A 26,223-nucleotide genomic window follows, 5' to 3' on the forward strand; every position below is an offset into this window, starting at 1 on the left:
TATATCTGAGGTTATTGATATTTCTCCCGGCAATCTTGATTCCAACTTGTGCTTCCTCCAGTCCAGCGTTTCTCATGATGTACTCTGCATATAAGTTAAATAAGCAGGGTGACAATATACAGCCTTGACGTACTCCTTTTCCTATTTGGAACCAGTTTGTTGTTCCATGTCCAGTTCTAACTGTTGCTTCCTGACCTGCATATAGGTTTCTCAAAGGCGGGTCAGGTGGTCTGGTATTCCCATCTCTTGAAGAATTTTCCACAGTTTATTGTGATCCGCACAGTCAAAGGCTTTGGCATAGTCAATCGAGCAGAAATAGATGTTTTTCTGGAACTCTCTTGCTTTTTCCATGATCCAGTGGATGTTGGCAATTTGATTTCTGGTTCTTGTGCCTTTTTTAAAACTAGCTTGAACATCTGGAAGTTCACGGTTCACGTATTGCTGAAGCCTGGCTTGGAGAATATTGAGCATTACTTTACTAACGTGTGAGATGAGTGCAACTGTGTGGGAGGTTGAGCATTCTTTGGCATTGCCTCTCTTTGGGATTGCAATAAAAACTGACCTTTTCCAGTCCTGTGGCCACTGCTGAGTTTTCCCAATTTGCTGGCATATTGAGTGCAGCACTTTCACAGCATCATCCTTCAGGATTTGAAAGAGCTCAACTGGAATTCCATCACCTCCACTAGTTTTGTCCGTACTGATGCTTTCTAAGGCCCACTTGACTTCACATTCCAAGATGTCTGGCTCTAGATGAGTGATCACACCATCGTGATTATCTGGGTCGTGAAGATCTTTTTTGTACAGTTCTTCCATGTATTCTTGCCACCTCTTCTTAATATCTTCCGCTTCTGTTAGGTCCATACCATTTCTGTCCTTTATCGAGCCCATCCTGCATGAAATGTTCCCTTGGAATCTCTAATTTTCTTGAAGAGATCTCTAGTCTTTCCCATTCTGTTGTTTGCCTCTATTTCTTTGCATTGATCTCTGAGGAAGGCTTTCTTATCTCTCCTTGCTATTCTTTGGAACTCTGCATTTAGATGCTTATATCTTTCCTTTTCTCCTTTGCTTTTCACCTCTCTTCTTTTCACAGCTCTTTGTAAGGCCTCCCCAGACAGCCATTTTGCCTTTTTGCATTTCTTTTCCATGGGGATGGTCTTGATCCCTGTCTCCTGTACAATGTCACGAACTTCCGTCCATAGTTCATCAGGCACTCTATCTATCAGATCTAGTCCCTTAAATCTATTGCTCACTTCTACTGTATAATCATAAGGGATTTGATTTAGGTCATACCTGAGTGGTCTAGTGGTTTTCCTTACTTTCTTCCTTTTAAGTCTGAATTTGGCAATAAGGTGTTCATGATCTGAGCCACAGTCAGCTCCTGGTCTTGTTTTTGCCGATTGTATAGAGCTTCTCCATCTTTGGCTGCAAAGAATATAATCAACCTGATTTCGGTGTTGACCATCTGGTGATGACCATGTGTAGAGTCTTCTCTTGTGTTGTTGGAAGAGGGTGTTTGCTATGACCAGTGCATTTTCTTGGCAAAACTCTATTAGTCTTTGCCCTCCTTCATTCCATATTCCAAGGCCAAATTTGTCTGTTACTCCAGGTGTTTCTTGACTTCTGACTTTTGCATTCCAGTCCCCAATCATGAAAAGGACATCTTTTAGGTGTGTTAGTTCTAAAAGGTCTTGTAGGTCTTCATAGAACCGTTCAGCTTCAGCTTCTTCAGCATTACTGGTTGGGGCATAGACTTGGATTACTGTGATACTGAATGGTTTGCCTTGGAAACGAACAGAGATCGTTCTGTCGTTTTTGAGATTGCATCCAAGTACTACATTTCGGAATCTTTTGTTGACGATGATGGCTACTCCATTTCTTCTAAGGGATTCCTGCCCACAGTAGTAGATATAATGCTAGTTACAACTAATTAAAATTCCTAACTCCTAACATCTGAGTTTCTTGAAGTCCTTTGTGTTCTCATCATCACTGGTCAGTTCTATGCTGAGTCACTCAGGTTGTGTGTCTTTTTTACAACCAGTGATATTTTTTATTCAATTCTTTATTTTCATTATATGAACAGTTTCAGAGGATATATGAGGCTCTAGATGCCCGTAGAGACTGGCTTCTGTTTCTAGCAGGCATTGGGCTCCAAAATCACTTTGGACGATGACAACAGTCATGAAATTAAAAGATGCTTGCTCTTGGTAGAAAAGCTAGACAGTGTATTACATTGTAGACAAAATATACATTTGTCTAGTATGACAAACCTAGACATTATATTAAAAAGCAGAAATGTTACTTTGCCAACAAACATCCATATAGTCAAAGCTATGGTTTTTCCTGTAGCCAAGTATGGATGTGAGAGTTGGACAATAAAGAAGGCTGAGCATCGGAGAATTGGTGCTTTTGAACTGTGGTATTGGAGAAGACTCTTGAAAGTTTGTTGGATTGCAAGGAGATCAAACCAGTCAATCCTAAAGGAAATCACCCCTGAATGTTCTTTGGAAGGACTGATGCTGAAGCTGAAGCTCCAATACTTTGGCCACCTGATGATGAGAGCCGATACATTGGAAAAGACCCTGATGCTGGGAAAGATTGAGGGCAGGAGGAGAAGGGAATGACAGAGGATGAGATGGTTGAATGGCATCACTGAGTCAATGGATATGAGTTTGAGCAAACTCTAGGAAATAGCAAAGGGCAGGGAAGCCTGGTGTGCTGCCATCCATGAGGTCGCAAACAGTCGTACATCACTGAGCAACTAAACAACAAGGCAGTTTGAACAGGAACAGTTATTTTAACACTGTTGTGGATTGGGTTAATTTAGAGGGAGACCTCAATATTTTATGAGGATTCATCTATTTCCAGGTCACCTCTGCTATTAGAATGAGTCCAGGATTAAAACCTGGATTATTTACCAAGGACCCTCGTTTTGGTGGCCAGTATGGCCCTTAGTCCAATGAAACTCATGAAAGTTCTGCTCAGTTTTTCAGTTTAAAAAAATTTAAAGCAGTTTTTCTAATTGGTCAGCGACTCAATTTAAAAAAAAATGTGCTGAATGTCGGTTTCACTTCTCTGAGCTCCTTTGCTCTCTGGTGGCTTGTCTGTTAATTGCTCACTGCCTTACTACTTCCCCAACATCTTTAAACAGATCTTTTGGGGGTATAGCTTTTCTGGTATTCTCAATGGAACTCTTCATTTCAAGTAAGAACGTTCCTGGAAGAAGAAATTTCCACATATAAATCTGAATCTATTTTATACTGGAGGAATAAATCAGTATAACACAGTAGGTAAAAGCTCACATTCCAGACTCAGACTGCCCCAGGTGTGCATCTGAGTACCACCATTTATTTACTGTGTCTTTGAGCAAGTTAACTTTGGTTTTATAAGCCCTTTGCTCTAACTAGAAAGTGGGTAAGTTAGGTACTTTTCTGAAAGGTTTGTTATGGGGATGAAATGAGACAGTGCACGTATAATGCTCAAATCAGCATATGGTGTATAACTAGTGCTCAATAGACATAAGTTGATATCACAGTCACTTGAATACTACTACTTACTGCCTCTATTTCTACCCTGTTTTACTACCATGAAAAACACAAAAAAGCTTAAGGTTCTTCCCATGCAATATGTCCTTTGCACTCTACAAGAACTCAGTAAGGTATTATTTTATTGACTTATTCCCACTTTGAATTTCAGGGAAACTGAGCTTTAGATCATCTAAGCGACTTCGTCAAAACATCACATGACTAATAAATGGCAGATGTGGCATTTACATACTAGTGCCTCTGAACCCGAAATTGTGAAGTCTTTTTATAAAATTATTCACAGAGCGCTGGCAGTATTTAGAGTTCGTCTGATTCAGCTTAGTGTTAGTCGCTCAGTCGTGTCTGACTCATTGTGACCCCATGGACTATAGTCCACCAGGCTCTTCTGCCTATGGAATTCTCCAGGCAAGATTACTGGAGTGGGTTGCCATTCCCTTCTCCAGAATATCTTCCTCACCCAGGGACTGAACCCAGGTCTCCTGCCTTGGGGGCATATTTTTTACTGTCTGAGTTACCAAGGAAGCCCCTGTCTTGTTAAAGGCCTTAGTTTAGTGATATATACCATGTTTAGATTCAAGACTTAAAGTTTATCTAATCTTATACCATAATTTTATAATGGGGGAAACCAAGACTCAAAGAGGGAAAGATTTTGTTTCAGTTCACATGGCTAGAAATGGGCAGGACAGAAGAAGGTTTCAGGCTATTCTCCACATCAGGTAGCTTCTTCTATGTCAAAAATATTTACCTAGCAATTGCTATGATATTGATCTTGAAATATCATTAGTAACAGCAATACATTCATACATTCTCCCCCTTAAAGGAGCAAAGCCAGAGAAGTCATCTTATCCCTGATGCTAATACCCTATTATTATATTACATCAGCTTAAATATTTTATCAAGCTTAAGGCAGCATCATCTGCTCAGCTAGGAGGTAAAGTCAAGATGGATGTTTATGATGTGTTCAATTCAGTTACTGGTTTATTGTGTGTGGTTTGACCTACTATAAATCAATTAAAGTGATATCAATTTCTCAATAGCCTGAGAGGTGGTTTTTTTTTTTTGCGGGGGGTGGGGGGGGCGGCCGCAGGGTATCCAGTTCCATGCAGTACTATCTGTGAAGCAAATGACAACACCACACTTTATTAGAAGCGCTAACTGAAAATATTCTGTTCAGAGATCCCTTTGGGTACTTAGGTGTTAAAATAATACTGTGTTCTATACTGAACTTTGCTCAGTCATTTACTCAGAAAACAAGCACTGGGCACGAGCAATCCTAAGGAAGAGACTTGTTTATATAGATTAGTCACATGTTCACTCTTAGACAACCGTTCTGGCCAGCTGGGAGGGACCAGGTGAAAACAGGCCTGCTTCCACAGGAAACTTCGGAGTGGAGTCTGTGAAGGGCCACTTCCCAGAGGAATCTTTTGTACTGGGAGGGGTAGGATGGCTGGGCATAAAAACCCTAACCTCCCACACAAGTATTCCCTGCATCACATCCTGTGCTGAGTCACCCCAGTTGCTGAGGGGGAAGAACCGTGTAGCTTGAGGTTAATGGAATCCTAGATGAAAGGAACACTTCTGGTCTTTAATGTAAAGGGTTTGGGCTTAATTCTGTTGCTGTCATCTCCTTTTTAAAAATCATTTCCTTTTCTTCCTCCTTTTGCTCTCTAATTCAAACACATTTTCTAAGGGCACACACATGTAGAGTGAAACATTTTTTTTAAAATTCCAATTAAATTACCCTTTTCTTCTGAACAACATTATTTTCCCAGTTTCAACTTGCACCTAGCTTGTGCATGAAAATGAAAACATCCTGACTTCTGAATTTTAACCCCTCCTTGCCTCAACATCCACAGCAGCTTTAGATCATGGACTGAAAGTTCAGTGAAGACTGGTTCTGGTGCCTTCATTTCCTCTTTCTGTTCTCTCCCACTTCAAATCCACACCTCACTTTTCAACATCTTCTTCAAGAATTTCAACACTGTTGGAAACACCACATTCATGATCATATAGGGAACAGACTGGATGAACCTATTCACTTGAAGATTTAAAGTATTCATTCAAAGTAAGATTCAGTTTCTCAAAGAAACCAGAAACTGCAAATATCATTCCCTAAGGTTGAATAATTGACTTTTTTGGGGTAGAGGTAGGTATTTGGGACGGTGGGCCTACTTAGTCACCCTCAAATCTTTAATTTGTATCCAGAAAAGTATGACTAATGTCATACCAAGAAGAAAATGTAATGTTCTTGCCTATCAAGCTGTACAAACAGTGTGCCCACGATGTCCCCTTGCCCTAAATATTCAGTGGAAAGAATATATTGCCTTTATTTTGGGAAAAGCATGCCTTGTCACAAAGGGCACATATTTCTCAAGGTCAAAATTAACAAAAGAATGTGCTGAGGCATGAAAACAATTAGCTTATGATCTGTAAGTCCTTTAAAAAGGAATAACAGTAGCTCTATTGAGATATAATCCATATACCATATGTGTATATGTGTGTGCTAACTCACTTCAGTCATGTCCAACTCTGTGTGACCCCATGGACTGTAACCCGTCAGGCTCTTCTGTCCATGGGATTCTCTAGGCAAGTATACGGGAGTGGGTTGCCATGTCCTCCCCCAGGACATATACCATACAATTCACCCCAATTCAATGCTTTTTAGAACATTTACAGGATTTTACGATCATTGCTATAATCATAGAACACTTTTTAAATTACCCAATGAAGAAACCTGTACTTATTAGCAGTCGCTCCCCATTTCACAATTCATGAAACTTAGCCTCTGTTGATGGTTTTAGAGATGATCTCTATGTGTCATATTTGTCCACTTATTTTGAAGGACCAAGAGCCTGAGAAGAGGACTTCTCTGGTTGTCCAGTGGTTAACACCCACCTGCCAATGCAGGGGACATGGGTTTGATCCCTAGTCCAGGAAGATTCCACATGCCACAGAGCAACAAAGCCGGTGAGCCACCACTATAGACGTGCATGTGCTCTGGAGCCCATGCTGTGTAACAAGAGAATCCATCTCAATGAGAAGCCCTCCCACTGCAACTAGAGAGGAGCCCCTGAGTGCTGCAACTAGAGAAAACCTACACACAGCAATGAATACCCACTGCAGCCAAAAATATAAATTAAGTAATTAGTTAATAAAAATTAAAGATAAAAAAGAGCCTGAGAAGAGACTTTTCTGGGCACTTCAACAATAGCAGTCCTCAACTTCTGTGGGGAAGAACTGAGCAAAGGTAGCTGGCACTACAGGCACACTGAATTGCTGGGAGGAGTGTGGCCACCCAGGGTGGTATCCAAGGTCAGAAGGCAGCTCAGTGTCAGAACTCAGCCCAGGATCAAGGTGCCCCGATTCCCAGCTCAATGCTCTTTCCACCACAGTGTTTTCTTTGGGATACACTTTCAAAGGTGCAGGAACTTCCTCCCCAACCTACTGAACAATGCCTAATATTTTTCCCCCAGAAAAGCCTCACCTTTGTTTGCACATGTAGAAGAGAGTCAGAAATGCACAACAGAAATGGAATGAGCTACATCCTGGGCTTCCAGAGAAAAGCAGGAGAAGGATAAAGGATCAACTAGCTATCCTAGGAAGGGCACAGACTCATTTCTGACTTCCCTGTGACTGAGGTCTGTGCCTGGGGCAAGTGTGGGCTAAACAGCTTCCAGTAGTAATTGCTCTGGGCTTCAGTGACAGTCTTCAGTGTTTCTATGACTTCAATCAGGTGGGGAAAAACAGTCCTTATTGGTCTTTCTTTCTAAAAATTGCTGAGTAGGCTAACAGATTCTGCAAGTCTGAGATGAACATAGCATAATTAAAAAGAAGTGTATCTAAGTAAAATTTTAGGCCCTAGGGTGATGTTACAGAAAAGTGACAGGTCTTCATAGAGAAGTAGGCCGTATCTGTCTCTTCCACTGGAATAACAGGAAGTTCTATGGCTACTTCTGCATTTAAGAAGTCTATTTTGTATGATTTCTTGAAAGAATATAGCCTGAGATAGAGAGCACAGAAGAAAGGCATGATATTGGGCATATCAACAAACAAAATCTGTTTCAACCATGATGGCCTTGAAACAGTTATTCCTTCTACATAAACTGATTTCTTCTTCTGATGATATTATGCACTATGAACTGGTTTTTTTCTTCTTTTTTTGAAGAGCAGATGATAAAAGATAGGTAGAGTTATGTAGAAATGACAGGAGCACAGTAAGTAGCCATCGTTGTGACTGCTATTGATTACGCTTCCCCACCATGATCTATCTTCATGTTCTGTCTCCTCAATCCTGTTCACAAAGGGACTAAAACTATTGTTTATGTCAGTTAAGTTCAGTCACTCAATCATGTCTGACTCTTTGTGACCCCATGGACTGGAGCCCACCAGGCCTCCCTGTCCATCACCAACTCCCAGAGTTTACTCAAACTCATGTCCATTGAGTCGGTGATGCAATCCAAACCATCTCATCCTCCCTCGTCCCCTTCTCCTCCTGCCTTCAATCTTTCCCAGCATCAGGGTATTTTTAAATGAGTTAGCTCTTCACATCAGGTGGCTAAAGTATTGGAGTTTCAGCTTCAACATCAAGCTTTCCAATGAATATTCAGGACTGATTTCCTTTAGGATGGACTGGTTGGATCTCCTTGCAGTCCAAGGGACTCTCAAGAGTCTTCTCCAATACCACAGTTCAAAAGCATCAATTATTCTGCACTCAGCTTTCTTTATAGTCCAACTCTCACATCCATACAAGACTATTGGAAAAACCATAGTCTTGACTAGATGGACCTTTGTTGGCAAAGTAATGTCTCTGCTTTTTAATATGCTGTCTAGGTTGGTCATAACTTTCCTTCCAAGGAGTAAGCATCTTTTAATTTCATGGTTGCAATCACCATCTGCAGTGATTTTGGAGCCCAAAAAATTAAGTCAGCCACTTTCACTGTTTCCCCATCTCAGTTCAGTTCAGTTCAGTCGCTCAGTCGTGTCCGACTCTTTGCAACCCCATGTATTGCAGCATCAGGCCTCCCTGTCCATCACCAACTCCTGGAGCTCACTCAGACTCACGTCCATCGAGTCCACGATGCCATCCAGCCATCTCATCCTGGGTCATTCCCTTCTCCTCTTGCCCCCAATCCCTCCCAGCATCAGAGTCTTTTCCAATGAGTCAACTCTTTGCATGAGGTGCCCAAAGTACTGGAGCTTCAGCTTGAGCATCATTCCTTCCAAAGAAATCCCAGGGTTGATCTCCTTCAGAATGGACTGGTTGGATCTCCTTGCAGTCCAAGGGACTCTCAAGAGTCTTCTCCAATACCACAGTTCAAAAGCATCAATTCTTTGGTGCTCAGCCTTCTTCACAGTCCAACTCTCACATCCATACATGACCACTGGAAAAACCATAGCCTTGACTAGACGGACCTTAGTCGGCAAAGTAATGTCTCTGCTTTTCAATATGCTATCTAGGTTGGTCATAACTTTTCTTCCAAGGAGTAAGCATCTTTTAATTTCATGGCTGCAGTCACCATCTTCAGTGATTTTGGAGCCCAAAAAAATAAAGTCTGACACTGTTTCTACTGTTCCCCATCTATTTCCCATGAAGTGATGGGACCAGATGCCATGATCTTCGTTTTCTGAATGTTGAGCTTTAAGCCAACTTTTTCGCTCTCCCCTTTCACTTCCATCAAGAGGCTTTTTAGCTCCTCTTCACTTTCTGCCATAAGGGTGGTGTCATCTGCATATCTGAGGTTATTGATATTTCTCCCGGCAATCCCTATTCCAGCTTATGTTTCTTCCAGTCCAGCGTGTCTCATGATGTACTCTGCATATAAGTTAAATAAGCAGGGTGACAATATACAGCCTTGACATACTCCTTTTCCTCTTTGGAACCAGTTTATTGTTCCATGTCCAGTTCTAACTGTTGTTTCCTGACCTGCATACAGATTTCTCAAGAGGCAGGTTAGGTGGTCTGGTATTCCCATCTCTTTCAGAATTTGCCACAGTTTATTGTGATCCACACAGTCAAAGGCTTTGGCATAGTCAATCAAGCAGAAATAGATGTTTTTCTGGAACTCTCTTGCTTTTTCCATGATCCAGTGGATGTTGGCAATTTGATCTCTGGTTCCTCTGCCTTTTCTAAAACCAGCTTGAACATCAGGGAGTTCACGGTTCACGTATTGCTGAAGCCTGGCTTGGAGAATTTTGAGCATTACTTTACTAGCATGTGAGATGAGTGCAATTGTGCCGTAGTTTGAGCATTCTTTTGCATTGCCTTTTTCTATTTGCCATGAAGTGATGGGACCGTATGCCATTAGATAATAGTTAAAAGGAGGTCAGTAGTTAGTTACCCCTCTCAATGACATTTCTGATCTCCTAGGGACAAGTGAAAGACATAAATGAAGTGTTTACCAAAATGAAATTCCAGCCATCAGTAATCCATTGGAGATGCTATTTAGAGAAACATAATGGCCCCTGAATTAACTACACGAAAAAGAATTCTCCTTATTTGATATATAAGAAGTACATCAAAGATACACGGTAGCTAGGCTTATTTCAGATGTCAGCTCTGGTGTGGTAGACTCTGGATGGGTCTTCATAATGACGAAATTCCTGCATCTTTATTGGTCGGGAGTTACAAGCAGGCTCTAGGTGAGTCATTGAGCTTTGCTGGTCTCAGTTTCTCTTTCTGTCAAAGCAGTTTAACTGACTCTTTTCCCAAATAAGTAAGAATGTGTAACTCTCAGGCAAGTTCAGAGTATTGGATGCCAGGGCTGGGTCAAAGTGTAGCCTGCAGGATATGGAAAAAAAAAAAAAAAAAGGATGAAGGAAAACACACAATGTTACCAACAAAGGTTGGAGAAATTTTCCAAGGCTGGAAGTGCATGTGATGGGCTGTGACACTTCATATAAGTAAGAAATGAACTGCTAGGAACACTAACCTGTCATAAGAACTATATCCTGCCTGCTCATCTCAAAGAGTTATTCTGCAATTCAAATGAGATAATCTGTGTGAAGAGAATTTGAATGTCAGCAGTATTATTACTGCAACTTTATGAGAAAATTTTCTTTTTACACCAGAGGGGAAAAATGCCCTCACCCTGAAAGGATAAACCAGATTCCCCACAGTTATTTGATATAGTCAGAATTTAAAGTTTTAAAGAGTTTAAACTAGCAAACTAACTAGTTATTATATGTTTACAGCAAGTTTGGGAATAGAGAGAGACACTGTTTTCAGAGATGAGTCCTATGTCATGACTGTACCACTTAGCAACTCTGAATATGTGACCGCAGGCAAGTAGTGTAACCTAGTTGTACCATCTGGGGGGGGGGGCGGGAAAGATAATTATGCCTGTCTTAGTAATGTCACTGGAATCTAGTTAGGATTAATTTAGAGACTGCAATGTGAAAGCACTTTGCAAATGGATATATGTGGTATAAATAATAGGTAAAACTTAAAATGCAACCTTTCCTAAATTCACTACTCAAACTCACCAGAAATTTTTGTCCTGGCATTGCATATCACATCCATTTCATAAATATGCCCCATGTCCACCCCCAAGCACTTACACACACACTCATGCCCCTGCACAGACACATCTCAGTCTGTCTACAATGCCAGGTCAGTCCCCAAGACAAGTGGAAGAACCACATGAGTGGGCTGGACATAACTCATTTGATCCATTGGTATGGATGTACACAGAAGGAGCTTTGTCTTTCTCCTAGAACTTATTAAGGTCCTGTGAATAGACCTGGGATGGGATACTCTGTCCCCCACAGGGCAGGAGCCTGACTGTATGACTTCATCCTCTGAGGCTATGGCTGCACTGAGAGCATCAAATCAATTTTAGAAGGATCGCTTCCTTCTCTATTATCTCTTTTTTCTTCCTATTAAGAACAGGCTCTCCTCAGTTGACATTCAGCAGTAGGAGGAAGACAAGTGGGATCCAGAGGCTCATAGCCAAGTGTCTGATTGGAACACTGATACTGAATGTGTCTTCTGGGAGCTGCCATGCCCAAATTACTCACGCCCCCACCCTTTTGGCATATGGGCATGTTGTACTGAAAACCATGTTGGGAGCTGGGTTCATCCTTAATGACCTATCTTATGGCAACACTTAGGGCTGTATTTAAGGGTTCCTGATATAATAATAATAGAAGATCACAGTAAAAATTCCCCCAAGTTTATCAGGTTTTGTTTTGTTTTAATTGGTTTTATTAACATGGACAAAGTTTGAATGAGGCAGAAGAAACAGGGACTTGGTTGATCTTTTAGTTGATTAGGGCTTAATTTCATTTTGATTTTGCTTGATTTTTAATTTGCACAATTAATGTGTGCAAAGGTATAAACTCAGATAATATAAAAAGGCAAAGAAAATAAAAGGAAGCTTTCCCTATTACACTATTATTTAAGATATTAGAAGTATATAAATATATATATATATATTAAACAAGAACAACTTAAATAAGAAATTATAATCAAAGTTAGAAGTAAAATAAAACATAATTGGAATTAGAACCAGACAGGAAAAGAACAGACCTTAGTAGATCAGGTCAATTTTAGTAAGAACGTCCACTCTGACCAATTAGAATAAAAGGAACTTTCAACCAAATTACTAATTAGATTTTTATGAATAACTAATACTAGGTAAAGTGAAAAGGTGCAAAAAGTAACAGAAAAGAGTTAAAGAGACATCTATTGTGTCTTGTCAGGCATCTAGAGCAAATACCTAGACAGAAGTAAATTATGATATTTCTTTTTAGATCTATGTGACATTCATTGAATCATTAATAAAGTTAATTTCATTTAGGTGTTTGTATCTACATATATGGGAGCTTCCCATGTGGCACCAGTGATAGAAACCTGCCTCCCAGTGCAGGAGATTTAAGAGATGCGGGTTCAATCCCTGGGTCAGGAAGACTCCCTGGAGGAGGGCATGGCAACCCACTCCAGTATTCTTACCTGGAGAATCCCAAGGACAGAAGAGCCTGGCGGGTTATGGTCCACAGGGTCGCAAAGAGTCAGACACAGCTGAAGTGACTTAGCACACATGCACATCTACATATATATCTTTGTTTTAAATATTAGAAACGTGGTCATTTATATTTTAAAAATATCCCAGGATTCAGAGCTGGGTAGGCAGGGGATATCAATCAACTTTGCAAATCTAGTCTCAAAATCCATGTTCAAGGTGAATGCTCTATGTGTCATTCCACTTTTATGAACTAATTGATCTGCTATAAATCAATTTTTTCCCTATTAGGACTGCAGATGACAAAATTTTATAGGGTTTACAAGTCACTTTCAGGTTTATTTTTCCTTGTCTCCAATTATATTCTGAAACAAGAGTGATGGTTAATAGGATTTTCTGGATTTTAATTGGATTAATTTGCTGTATTCAGTTCAGTCCAGTCATGCATTCGTGTCTGACCCTTTGCAACCCCACAGAATGTAGCACGCCAGGCTTCCCTGTCCATCACCAGCTCCTAGAGCTTTCTTAAACTCATGTCCATAGAGTCAGTGATGCCATCCAACCATCTCATCCTCTTCTATCCCCTTCTCTTTCTACCTTCAATCTTTCACAGCATCAGGGTCTTTTCCAATGAGTCAGTTCTCATCTGGTGGCCAAAGTATTGGAGTTTCAGCTTCAGTATCAGTGCTTCCAATGGATATTCAGGACTGACTTCCTTTAGGATAGACTGATTGGATCTCCTTGCAGTCCAAGGGACTCTCAAGAGTCTTCTCCAACACCACAGTTCAAAAGCATCAATTCTTTGGCGCTCAGCTTTCTTTAGAGTCCAACTCTCACATCCATACATGACCACTGGAAAAACCATAGCTTTCACTTGGTGAACCTTAGTCGGCAAAGTTATGTCTCTGCTTTTTAATATGCTGTCCCTGTTGGTCATAGTTTTTCTTCCAAGGAGCAAGAGTCTATTGACTTCATGGCTGCAGTCACCATCTGCAGTGATTTTGGAGCCCCCACCAAAAAAATAAATAAATAAATAAATCTCTCACTGCTTCTATTGTTTCCCCATCTATTTGTCATGAGTGATGGGACAGGATGCCATGATCTTAGTTTCCTGAATGTTGAGTTTTAAGCTTACTTTTTCACTCTCCTCATTCAATTTCATCAAGAGGCTATTTAGTTCTTCTTTGCTTTCTGCCATAAGAGTGGTGTCATCTGCGTATCTGAAGTTATTGATATTTCTCCTAGCATTCTTGATTTCAGCTTGTGTTCATCCAGTCTGGCATTTCCCATGATGTACTCTGCATATAAGTTAAATAAGCAGGGTGACAATATATAGCCTTAACATACTCCTTTTCTAATGTGGAAGCACTCTGTTGTTCCATGTCCAGCTTTAACTGTTGCTCCTTGACTTGCATACAGATTTCTCAAGAGGAAGGTAAGGTGGGCTGGTATTCTCATTTCTAAAAATTTTCCAGACTGTTGTGATCTACACAGTTAAAGGCTCAGGCATAGTCAAGAAAACAGAAGTAGATGTTTTTCTGAAATTCTCTTGCTTTTTTGATGATCCAGCAGATGTTGGCAATTAGATCTCTGATTCCTCTGCCTTTTCTAAATCCAGCTTGAACATTTGGAAGTTCATGGTTCATGTACTGTTGAAGCCTGGCTTGAAGAATTTTGAGCATTACTTTACTAGCGTGTGAGATGAGTGCAATTGTGTGGTAGTGTGAACATTCTTTGGGATTAGAATGAAAACTAATTTTTCCAGTCCTGTGGCCACTGCTGAGTTTTCCCAATTTGCTGGCATATTGAGTGCAGCACTTTCACAGCATCATCTTTTAGGATTTGAAAGAGCTCAACTGGAATTTCATCACCTCTACTAGCTTTGTCCATAGTGGTGCTTCCTAAGGCCCACTTGACTTCACATTCCAGGATGTCTGGCTCTAGGTGAGTGATCACACCATCGTGGTTATGTGGGTCATGAAGATCTTTTTTGCATAGTTCTTCTGTGTATTTTTGCCACCTCTTCTTAATATCTTCTGCTTCTGTTAGGTCCGTACTGTTTCTGTCCTTTATTGAGCTCATCTTTGAATGAAATGTTCCCTTGGTATCTCCAATTTTCTTGAAGAGATCTCTTGTCTTTCCCATTCTATTGTTATCCTCTATTTCTTTGCATTGATCATTGAGGAAGGCTTTCTTATCTCTCCTTACTATTCTTTGGAATTCTGCATTCAGATGGGAATATCTTTCCTTTTCTCCTTTGCCTTTAGCTTCTCTTCTGTTCTCAGCCATTCATAAGGCCTCAGACAACCATTTTGCCTTTTTATATTTCTTTTACTTGGAGATGGTCTTAATCATTGCCTCCTGTACAGTGTAATGAACCTCCATCCATAGTTTTCAGGTACTCTATCTGTCAGATCTAATCCCTTGAATCTATTTGTGACTTCCACTGTATAATCATAGTTCAGTTCAGTCGCTCAGTAGTGTCCGACTCTTTGCGACCCCATGAATCGTATAATCATAAGGGATTTGATTTAGGTCATACCTGAATGGTCTAGTGATTTCCCCTACTTTCTTCAATTTAAGTCTGAATTTTGCAATAAGGATTTCATGATCTGAGCCCCACTCAGCTCCCAGTCTTACTTTTGCTGACTTTATAGAGCCTCTCCATCTTTCGCTGTGAAGATATAATCAATCTGACTTCGGTATTGATCATCTGGTGATATCCATATGTAGTCTTCTCTTGTGTTGTTGAAAGAGGCTGTTTGCTATGACTAGTGCATTCTGTTGGCAAAACTCTATTAGCCTTTGCCCTGCTTCATTCTGTACTCCAAGGCCAAATTTACCTGTTACTCCACTTATCTCTTGACTTCCTACTTTTCATTCCAGTCCCCTATGATGAAAAGGACATCTTTTGGCGGTGTTAGTTCTAGAAGGTCTTGTAAGTCTTCATAGAATCATTCAACTTCAGCTTCTTCAGCATTACTGGTTGAGGCATAGACTTGGATTACTGTGATATTGAATGGTTTGCTTTGGAAATGAACAGAGATCATCCGTCCTTTTTGAAACTGTACCCAAGTAATGTATTTCAGACTCTTTTGTTAAATATGAGGGCTACTCCATTTCTTCTACAGGATTCTTGCCCACAGTAGTAGATATAATGGTTTATATTTTTGTTTTATAACATATTTGTTGTATAACTTTTTTTGTATACCATTAAGTAAAATTAAGATGTACATGTATGGATATGAGAGTTGGACCATAAGGCTGAGCGCTGAAGAATTAATGCTTTTGAACTCTGTTGTTGGATAAGTCTCTTGAGAGTTTCTTGGATTGCAAAGAGATCAAACCAGCCAATTCTAAAGGAAATCACTCCTAAATATTCACCAGAAGGACTGATGCTGAAGCTGAAGCTGAAGCTCCAATACTTTGGCCCCTTATGCAAAGAACTGACTCATTAGAAATGACCCTGATGCTGGGAAGATTGAGTGCAGGAGGAGAAGGTGCCAACAGAGGATGAGTTGTTTGGATGGCACCACTGACTCAATGGACTTGAGGTTGAGTAAGCTCTGGGAGATGGTGAAGGACAGAGAAGCCTGGTATGCTGTAGTCGGTGGGTTTGCAAAGTTGGACAGAATTGTGTGACCAAGCAACAAGGTGTACACTGTATTATTTTGATAAGTTTATATGAATATATGTTTATATATCATTGTCATAGTGATTTTTATTACATTACAAAACTGTAGTATAATAGTGTTGCCTATGTTCACTATATTGTGCATTAGATCTCAGTGTCTGATTTACTACTAATTGCAGGTTTGTACCTTTAAACACCATCAATCTTTCCCCTACCGCCCATCCCCTAGCAACCATTTTACTCTTTTTTATGAAATTCTAAGTTAAACATTCAGGTGATATCATACTGCATTTGTCTCTCTCTGTCTGACTTAATCTCATTGAACAAGATGTGCTCAAGGTCCATTTGTGTCACTGCAGATGAGAAGATATCCTCCTTTATCACATCTGGATAATATTCTATTGTGTATATGTATACAATATCTTTTTTATCCATTTATCCACTGATGATTATTTGTGTTGTTCCCATAACTTGGCTATTGTAAATGGCACTGCAATAAACATGGGAGTATATATACATATATATCTTCAAAATCCTGTTTCCATTTCTTTTGGGAATATTATCCTAGAATAGAACTGCCAGATTGTAGGGCAGACCTCAAGGTCCACATAGTCAAAGCTGTGGTTTTCCAGTAATCATGGATGGATGGGAGAGTTGGACCATTAAGAAGGCTGAGCACAAAAGAATTGATACTTTCTAACTGTGGTGCCGGAGAAGACTCTTGAGAGTCCCTTGAACTGCAAGAAGATTGAATCAGTCAATTGTAATAGAAATCAGGGGTAGTAAAGACTACCCAATGGACGTTACTTAGCAACTGAACAACAACAACTTATTTTTAATTTTTTGATAAAACCCCATATTGTTTTCCATAATAGTTGGAAAAATTTGCATTCCCACCAATAGTATATAAGAGTTCACTTTTCATTACATCCTCAGCAGCACCTGATGTCTTGTCTTCTTGATGATAACCATTTCAACAGATGTGAGGTGATAGTTCATTGAAGTTTTAATATGTTTTCCTCTGATTTTTGATTTGAGCATCTTTGCATCTTCCTGTTGCTTCCTGATTTTAACATCATACTACAAAGCCAGAGCAATAAAAATAGTATGGTACTAGCAGAAAAACAAACATATAGACCAATGAAGCAGAATCAGTTCAGTTCAGTCACTCAGTGGTGTCTGACTCTTTGCGACCCCATGAGCTGCAGCACACCAGGCCTCCCTGTCCATCACTAACTCCCGGAGTTTACCCAAACCCATGTCCATTGAGTCAGTGATGCCATCCAACCATCTCATCCTCTGTCGTCCCCTTCTCCTGCCCTCAATCTTTCCCAGCATCAGATAAATATGAAAATGAAGTAGAATGGAAGGTCAAAAATTAAGTATCAGTATATATGGTCAACTAATATTTGACAAGGGAGCCAAGAATACCCAATGAAGAAAAGATAGTGCTAGAAAGCAGTGGAGAAACACATGCAGAAAAATGAAACTGAACTCCTATCTCACACAACTCATAAAAATTAATTTAAATGCATCAAAGGCTTAAACATAAAACCTGATACCATAAAACTGTCAGAATAAAGCACTGCGATGAAGTTCATCAATATTAGTCTTGGCAAAGATTTTCTGGACAGGACACCAACTACACAACAAAAGCAACAATCAACAAACACGACCACATCAAACTCAAAAGCTTCTGCTTAGCAAAAGAAATAACTAATAGAAAGAAAAGAAAGTCTACAGAATGGGGGAAAATTAGCAAACCATATGTCAGAAAAGGGATTAATATCCGAAAAGGAAAGGAAAAGAGCTCCTTGCTGTTATTTGTATCCACAAAGTTTAATCTTCAAGGCCAAAGTGCCATATCACAGATAGCACCATCCTAAACAAAGGGTGTTTTTAACTCCATAAAATAAGAATATAGCATGACCCACATTTCCCAGTCTAGTATTCTTGCCTGGAGAATCCCATGGATGGAGGAGCCTGGTGGGCTACAGTCCACAGGGTCGCAAAGAGTAGGACACTTCAGTTTCACTTTCACTTTCACATTTTCAAAGAGCTTACAATTTGTAGAGACCACAATAATCTATGAAAACGCAAGACTAAAAAAATTAACAGATGGGAGGAAGGAAGGAGAAAAATCAACCTATAACTCTCTATATAACAAAAGGGGGGATGGGGGACAGATAAAAATCTAGTTACTGGGGTCTCAGGCAAGTTATTTCCTCACTCTGGATGGTAATTCCTCCATTTTAACATTAAGAAATACATTACACCAGTGATTTCCAGGTTGTTATATACCCAACCCAGTGAAATTTAAAAAATCAAATTTCAATGACCAAGACAGGATCCTTAGCTTTTAGTTTTGCCATCTAAGGGCATCAAAAATATTTTCTATTTATTAATATTATTTTCTTTGGAAAAAGATATTTTAGCACCAAAAAGGACATAATCACAGAAAAGAAAAAACTCTTCCCTAAACAAGACAATGCATTCATTCACTTACTGAAAGGGTATGTATTGAAAGCCTTTTGTGTGCTACACTGTTCCTGGGGATGGAAATACTGTGATGAGGAGGCAGCCAAGAGCCAGTGGAGGTCCCATGGAGGAGATTAGGGAGTAACAACCTTTGCAATCTGTACACTGTATAGATTTATTTATTCATTCTTCCATGCAATAGTATAAACATCGTGCAAGCATCCATTCTTGTACCAGAATTTGGAAACCACCACTCCAGAGGATCAACAGTTCCCACACTTTGGGTAATAAGGCCCAGAACCTCTATGACAAATAGTAAGAGAGAACATGTGAATAATTAGTTGGAGTAATTTAAACCCAATAAAAGAATCTAAGAGGACAGGGAAAGCATTTATTTTTATTTGAGTTTGGTGGGAAATGAGGTAAATAAGTCCTCAACCTTGCTTGAATTCTTTTTTTTCCTACTCACTGGCCACATTAGTATTGCCTTCACAATATTGCTATTAATATTAATTATTGTTATTAATATCAACATCATAATTATTTGCAGCACCCTCTCTAGTAACCCAAAATGGAGGTGGCATCCTAACTTTCACAGGACACCAATGAAAAGCGATGACACAGTGTTTCCAGGAGGCAATGGAAAAGCAGTTTCTTCTCACTTGGGTAGTTTCTCTGTATTGGAAGATGTGAGTACAAAGGCCCTATAGCTAGCTGGTCCCCCTTTTCTCCAGGTCTGAAGGAGATGACTGAGCATTCTGATTGCAATCATTGGCTTCTCCATGTGATGAAAGTCCCAACAAGTTCCTTTTCGGGTTCCTTGGTAATTATATATAATGAAGAGGCATGAGCAAATGATCAGCCATGATATTCAGAGCATCATTCCCTCAGCAATGAGATAGGCGAGGTGGTGGTGTTATCCTTCACCGTAAAGTTTCTACTAAATCAGACCTAACATCTAGGTAAATGGCTTGTGGAAAAATTAATATGTGTATAACTGAAGGAGATCCTAGGGCCTCCTGGGATAATAGGAATGGGAGAGAATGAAAATGGACTTTAAGCCTAAGTAAGCAGAGATGGGACAGAAATTATGTTAGCATTGAGTCATGAGAGGGACAACTAAAAGATGCCCAGTTGTCATGGAGAAGAACCAAACAGAGAGAGGAATAATGATGATTAGGCATGGCAACTAGGAAAGTCATTGACATTGACTCAGGAAACATGGAGACCGTTGTTCTAGTTTTGATTTTGTTGTTACTTCACTGTATGACATAAAGAAAATCACCTGCTTTCTTTCTGCTCAGTTATCTCATTGCTGTATATCAGGAGGGTTGAGTGATCCTTGCAAGCCCATCAGCACAAGGGAAGTTGTGGTTGAGTGAAAAGATACTGTAGCCAAATAGAACAGGGTTCAAATCACAGATCCAGCACTTGCCAGCACCAAATGCAGCCCATTCTATTCACTCTCTGCCCCATTCTTCTAACTGGTGACATGGGAATAAGAATAAGACCGACATTGTATAGTTTTTTTGTGTGTGATTAATAAGTAAGTTGTGCACGTGAAGCTCTTAGATCAGTGCCAGGCACACAATACTCTTAATATTCAGGACTACTGCAGACAGGACTGGGCAGGTCTGGGCCTCACCAGGCAGCAGCTGCATCAAAGATTAAGTCTTTCCATGAACTTTTGCTTACCATCTGACTATACAAAGTAACAAACCCAGAAGCCGCAGGGAAGGAAGTGAATTCTTAACAGTTATCATCAGATGGAAAAACTAGCAGCCACCACATCTTCCCTTGTACTTGCTGTTGTATGCATCAGAGATAAATAAATTCTATTGTATATTTATTTATCTCTGATGCATGCAGGCAATGGCAACCCCCTCCAGTACTCTTGCCTGGAAAATCCCATGAGCGGAGGAGCCTGGTAGGCTACAGTCCATGGGGTCGCAAAGAGTCGGACACGACTGAGCGACTTCCCTTTCACTTTTCACGTTCATGCATTGGAGAAGGAAATGGCAACCCACTCAAGTGTTCTTGCCTGGAGAATCCCAGGGACGGGGGAGCCTGGTGGGCTGCCGTCTGTGAGGTCGCACAGAGTCGGACACGACTGAAGCAACTTAGCAGCAGCAGCAGCAGCCACCACATCTTCCCTTGTACTTGCTGTTGCATGCATCAAAGATAAATAAATTCTATTGTATATTTATATATAATACTCTATTCTATATTACATAGTCTTTTATATATACACATACATATATATGTTTTATTTATGTGTATTTATTTACATATATATTTATTTAATATATATTTATGCATATGTATACATGGGCTTGCCTGATTGCTCAGCACATAGAGAATTCACCTGCAAGGCTGGAGACATAGGAGACACGGGTTTGAGCCCTGGTTCAAGGAGATGCCCTGGAGGAGGAAATGGCAACCCACTCTGGTATTCTTGCCTGAAAAATCCCATTGACAGAGGAGCCTGGCGGGCTATAGTCCAAAGGGTCGCAGAGACAGACACAACTGAGGACATATGCTTATGTATGTGTTTGTGTGTTTGTGTGTGTGTGTGTGTGTGTGTGTGCATAAGTAAAATAGAACCTTCCACAAACTAGACACCACATTGAGTTTGCCACCCTGCTTCTGCCCTCTTTTGTTCCCTGTCTTCTGTGAATATGGTTCAAGTAGGAGAGGTGTTAACTGCCACAGGGATAGAGAAAACAGACAAGGCAGCTTCTGTTTCTCCTAAGGAGAAGTCCTTTCTGGCAGAAATATGAGTCAGTTCCAATGTTTTTCCTCTGAAAAGATGAGTCTATTTTCATGATATTGAGTATTTCATAAAATTTTCCTCAAGTAAAGGCAATCCAATTTCACAAATATTTATTACATACCTATGACAGCTTAGGCACAGTATTTCAACTGTGCAAGGGGGAGTTTATAAAATAAATAAGACATTTTCCCCTGCCCCCTACCTCTAATCACACACACGTGTGTGTGTGTGTGCACGCAGAGAACCAAAAGAGTACAGAGGTTCTCGAAGCTTATTTCCCTCAGCTTCACCTGGGAATGAAGAAATGCCCATTCCCAGGCCCTGCTTTGATCTCTAGACTCAGAAACTCTGGGGATGGTTCCAAGCATTCACTGTCTTAACAAGGCTCCAGGGGATTCTGATGCATATTCAAGTTTGAGAAAACTTCTACAGCAGAACTCTATACTGACTAGTTCCTGAGAGAGAGGAACTTCACACCCAGGCAACCTCAGTTTCTATCTCAGAGCCAGCATTCATCTGGAGGAAATTCATCAATCTCACTGTGTCTCAGTTTCTAAGCTATATACCTATATGCTACTGAAGCATGCTCTGAGATATACTTGCACAGTCCTGAGAATGTTCCTTGATCACCTTCTATAGTTGTTGCTGTTCAGTCGCTCAGTCGTGTCCACCTCTTTGTGACCCCATGGACCGTAGCATGCCAGGCTTCCCTGCCTTTCACCAGCTCCCAGAGTTTGCTTAAACTCATGTCCATTGAGACAGTGATACCATCCAACCATCTCATCCTCTGTTGCCCTCTTCTCCTCCTGCCTTGAATCTTTCCCAGCATCAGCATCTTTTCTAATGAGTCAGCTCTTCACATCAGGCGGCCAAAGTTTTGGAGCTGCAGTATCAGTCCTTCCAATGAATATTCAGGGTTGATTTCCTTTAGGATTGACTGGTTTGATCTCCCTGCAGTCCAAAGGACCCTCAGGAGTCTTCTCCAGCACCACAGTTCAGAGGCATCCATTCTGCAGTGCTCAGCCTTCTTTACGGTCCAAATCTCGCATCTGGGGCCTTCCCTGGTGGCTCAGCTGGTAAAGAATCTACCTGCAATGTGGGAGACCTGGATTCAATCCCTGGGTTGGGAAGATCCCCTGGAGAAGGGAATGGCTACCCATGCCAGTATTCTAGCCTGGAGAATTCCATGGACTGTATAGTCCATGGGGTCACAAAGAGTCAGACACGACTGAGTGATTGTCACTAAAATCTGGACTGTACTGACTACTGGAAAAAGTCATAGCTTTCACTATCTAGACCTTTGTCACCAAAGGGAGGGTGACTTAGGATCCCAACTGATGAACTTTGAAATCCACCCCCACACTGGCACAGACACCATGACTCCCTCTGGCTGCCAGCTAATGACTAGATCCAGAGGGGCCCCTAAGACAGAGCCATCCTAGGAGACAGACACCACTGACGTCCTGCATCACATTGAGACTCTCTAATGTCTCGGCTGAACCTTTCACAGATTGCATGGCAGTTCACGATTCATTCCACCTTCTATCTCTCTTTCACATGGTCTCATGGCACTGCAACTCTCTCAACCTTCCTGATTCATTCCCTCTTTTCTTTTACACAAGTATTGTCCCTAAAATAAAATCCTTGCACATTCAGTCCTATCTTGGTGCCTGTTTCACGGAGGACCCAGACTGACGCACTCATCTCAGCCAATTAACCATTTCAGAGAATTCTGTTCCAAGGACATACCCTCTGCCTTGGAAACAGTAGACTGACAACTCCATTTATGACTGCCAATCATAAAGCATCAATCCCACTTTATTAGATTTGTTAGAATAGGACACACAGAAAAAGGGATCAGGATATACTATCCTAAAATATGCCACTTTGACCTAAGAAATACTTTGGCCTGCATGCAACTGAGAATCAACAGATGCAGAAAGAGTTCTCTGCCCTCATCCTATTCTGCCTAAAGGTAAAGCATAAATCTCTTTTTATGCAGATGGCATAAATTTTCCTTGTGACAGTATACTCCTCCCCCATACCAAGAAGAAGAGGGTGACACATTATTGGAGGCAAAGAGTCAGCCTGAGATAAGTCTGTACAAACAGACCTCACTAAAACAACTGTTGTCACCCATTAGTTTCATCCCTATACTTCTCCACAATGCACCAGTCTTTGAAGCCCATATCCCTTCTCTTTTGCTAAAAGGATTTATAAGCCCTCAAGCCTAGCCTCTTTGAGTTTCACTTATTTTCTGTGAACACCAGTGCAATTAAACATAAATAAAACTTACATGCCTTTTCTCCTGTTACTCTTTTTTATTTGTTTGTTTAATTCTCACCCGCACACCCCCAACTCTTGAACCTAAGAAAACAGAGGAATAGGTCTTTCTCCCTGACAAATACAAGAGGAGCATTGTACATTTTCAAATTTTAGACCCTGTTTTTAAGAACTAAACTTCTGCTTCATTTACAGTCTGTATCACAGCCACTCTTTCTGAAAATTCTGCTTCTGGTACACACTCTTAGGGTTGCGACCTGATTTTTTCTCTTTCCCTTTGTGTCTTCAACCCAAGCCATGGAACCCGCTAAGAGATTTCCCAGGTGCTCACTGATCATCTCTCTGAATCTGTGAACTACGCTTTCTCCCAAGATATCCTGACTGCTCTATACATCTGAGGAATCACTTGTTCTTCTCCTCTATCTGAAATGTAATAGCTAAAAGTTCAAGCCCTGGTGTTAAACACACTTGACTTTGAATCTATCCCCCAGTAACTGATACTTTTGGACTTACTACTAACAACCTCCCTGAGCCTCAGTTTGGCACCTGACTCCTAGAGTTATGAATAGTATTCAAGGAGAAATCATCCCGAAGGGCTTTACACAGAGGCTGACATCTAGTAAGTGTTCAATACATAATAACTCCTGCTATTATTACCACCATTACTACCTGGACAGACCAAGTACTATTATATCCCAGCATCCTTTGTCTTGAAGCAAAATTAATTTCTCAGGTTGTCATCCCACTCTCAGGGAATGGGTGATCAATACAATTCTAGCTACTGGTTTTCTCTGCTGCTAGTAGGCTAGATGCCCAAGCCCTAAGATGGAGTGCTCTCTTATCTCACAGGGCACTGCACATATAACCCCATCAAACTGGGTATGTGAAAGGTCTTTGAGAAATATCAACTAAAGTCACCTCAGAGCACACAGTGTGTCTTAATTCATCCAGTTCCCTTCAGTGTTCTGTAGGGTACCTGGCACTTAGTAGAGTTAGGAGATGTTGGATGGAGGAGCAATTTGCTGAGTACTTAGGGGAAGGAATGCTGCTTCGATTCTTGAGGGAATTTCAATATTCAAGATACTCCCAGATATCTCTGCTCATTTTCTGGCTGCACCAAAAGTGAGTGGGGTAATTTACACAAACAGTAATTTGGGGAAAGGAAATATGCATGCTGCCTTCAACAGCTCCCATTTCTTCTCTCAGTGAGTGCACTGCCTGTAAGAAGCAGGTATTTATCCTCTTCTGCATGCTGTAAGTTTGACCATGGGGCTTAGTTAGGAAGTCCACTGGACTCTTAAGCTAAGATATATCCTCTGATACCGTTTTAACAATTGTGTGACATTTTTACTTCCATATGCCTTACTGTTTGTCTTAATTCTCCCTTTGTTTAGGATCTACACAGGAAAGAAGGGTCCTGTTTATTAGCCTCCTTTGAAGACTCCCAAGGCAAGATGTGTCAGAAGCCCCAAAATGGGTCTTTTCAAAAAGATACATACAACCCAATGTTCAAGGTAGCACTATTTACAATAGCCGGGACATAGAAGCAACCTAAGTGTCCAACAACAGAGGAATAGACAAAGAGGATGTAGCCCATATATAAAATGGATTATTACTCAGGCATAAAAAGAAATGAAACAGCATCATCTGCAGAAATGTGGACAGAACCAGAAACTGTCATAGTGACGTAAGTCAAAAAGAGAAAAACAAATATCATATAATATCACTTATATGTGATATCTAGAAAAATGGTAAAGATGAACTTACTTGCACAGCAGAAGGTGAGAGCCACATGTAGAGAACAAACGCATGGATATCAAGGGAGGAAGAAAAGGGTGAGATGAACTGGGAGGTTGGGATTGATATAGAACAGAAACCTATTGTATAGAACAGAAAACTCTACTCAATGCTCTGTGGTGACCTAAATGGGAAGGAAAGCTAAAAAGGAGGGAATATGTGTTTTTGCATAAGCGATTCACTTTGCTCTATAGCAGAAAGCAGTGGTCCCCAAGTGCTGAGGCTCCAGGAGCCAGTGGCAAGGAGACCATTTTTCCATGGACTGTGGGGGTGGTGGTTTTGGGATAATTCAAATGCATTACATTTATTGTGTGCTTTATTTCTATTACTCATATATCAGCTTCACCTCAGATCATCAGGCGTTATATCCCAGAGGGTAGGGACTTATTGTAAAGCACCTGTATCTCAATAAAAATTAATTTAAAAAACAAGCAAGCAAACAAACAAAAAAGTCTGCCCTTTGACCCAGATATTCTGAGTCTAGGAATTTAACCAAGGAAAAACTTCAGTAATTCAGTCAAAGATTTCTATAAAAAGTGTCCATCAGTATTTTAAAAACTATAAATGTTATTTAAAAATTAACCAGTGAGTGAAGAATATGCTATTCCCATGTGATAAAATGGGATGTAATCCTACCAAATCATGTTTTTCCAAAGAGTGTTAATAAGATTGGGAAAATTCTTAGAGAACAATGTGAAGTGGAAAAAAACTGACACAAACACTATAAATATATGTAGAAACATACACACACAGTTG

The sequence above is a fragment of the Budorcas taxicolor genome, chromosome 7 (assembly GCF_023091745.1).
Source record: "Budorcas taxicolor isolate Tak-1 chromosome 7, Takin1.1, whole genome shotgun sequence".
Lineage (NCBI taxonomy): Eukaryota > Metazoa > Chordata > Mammalia > Artiodactyla > Bovidae > Budorcas > Budorcas taxicolor.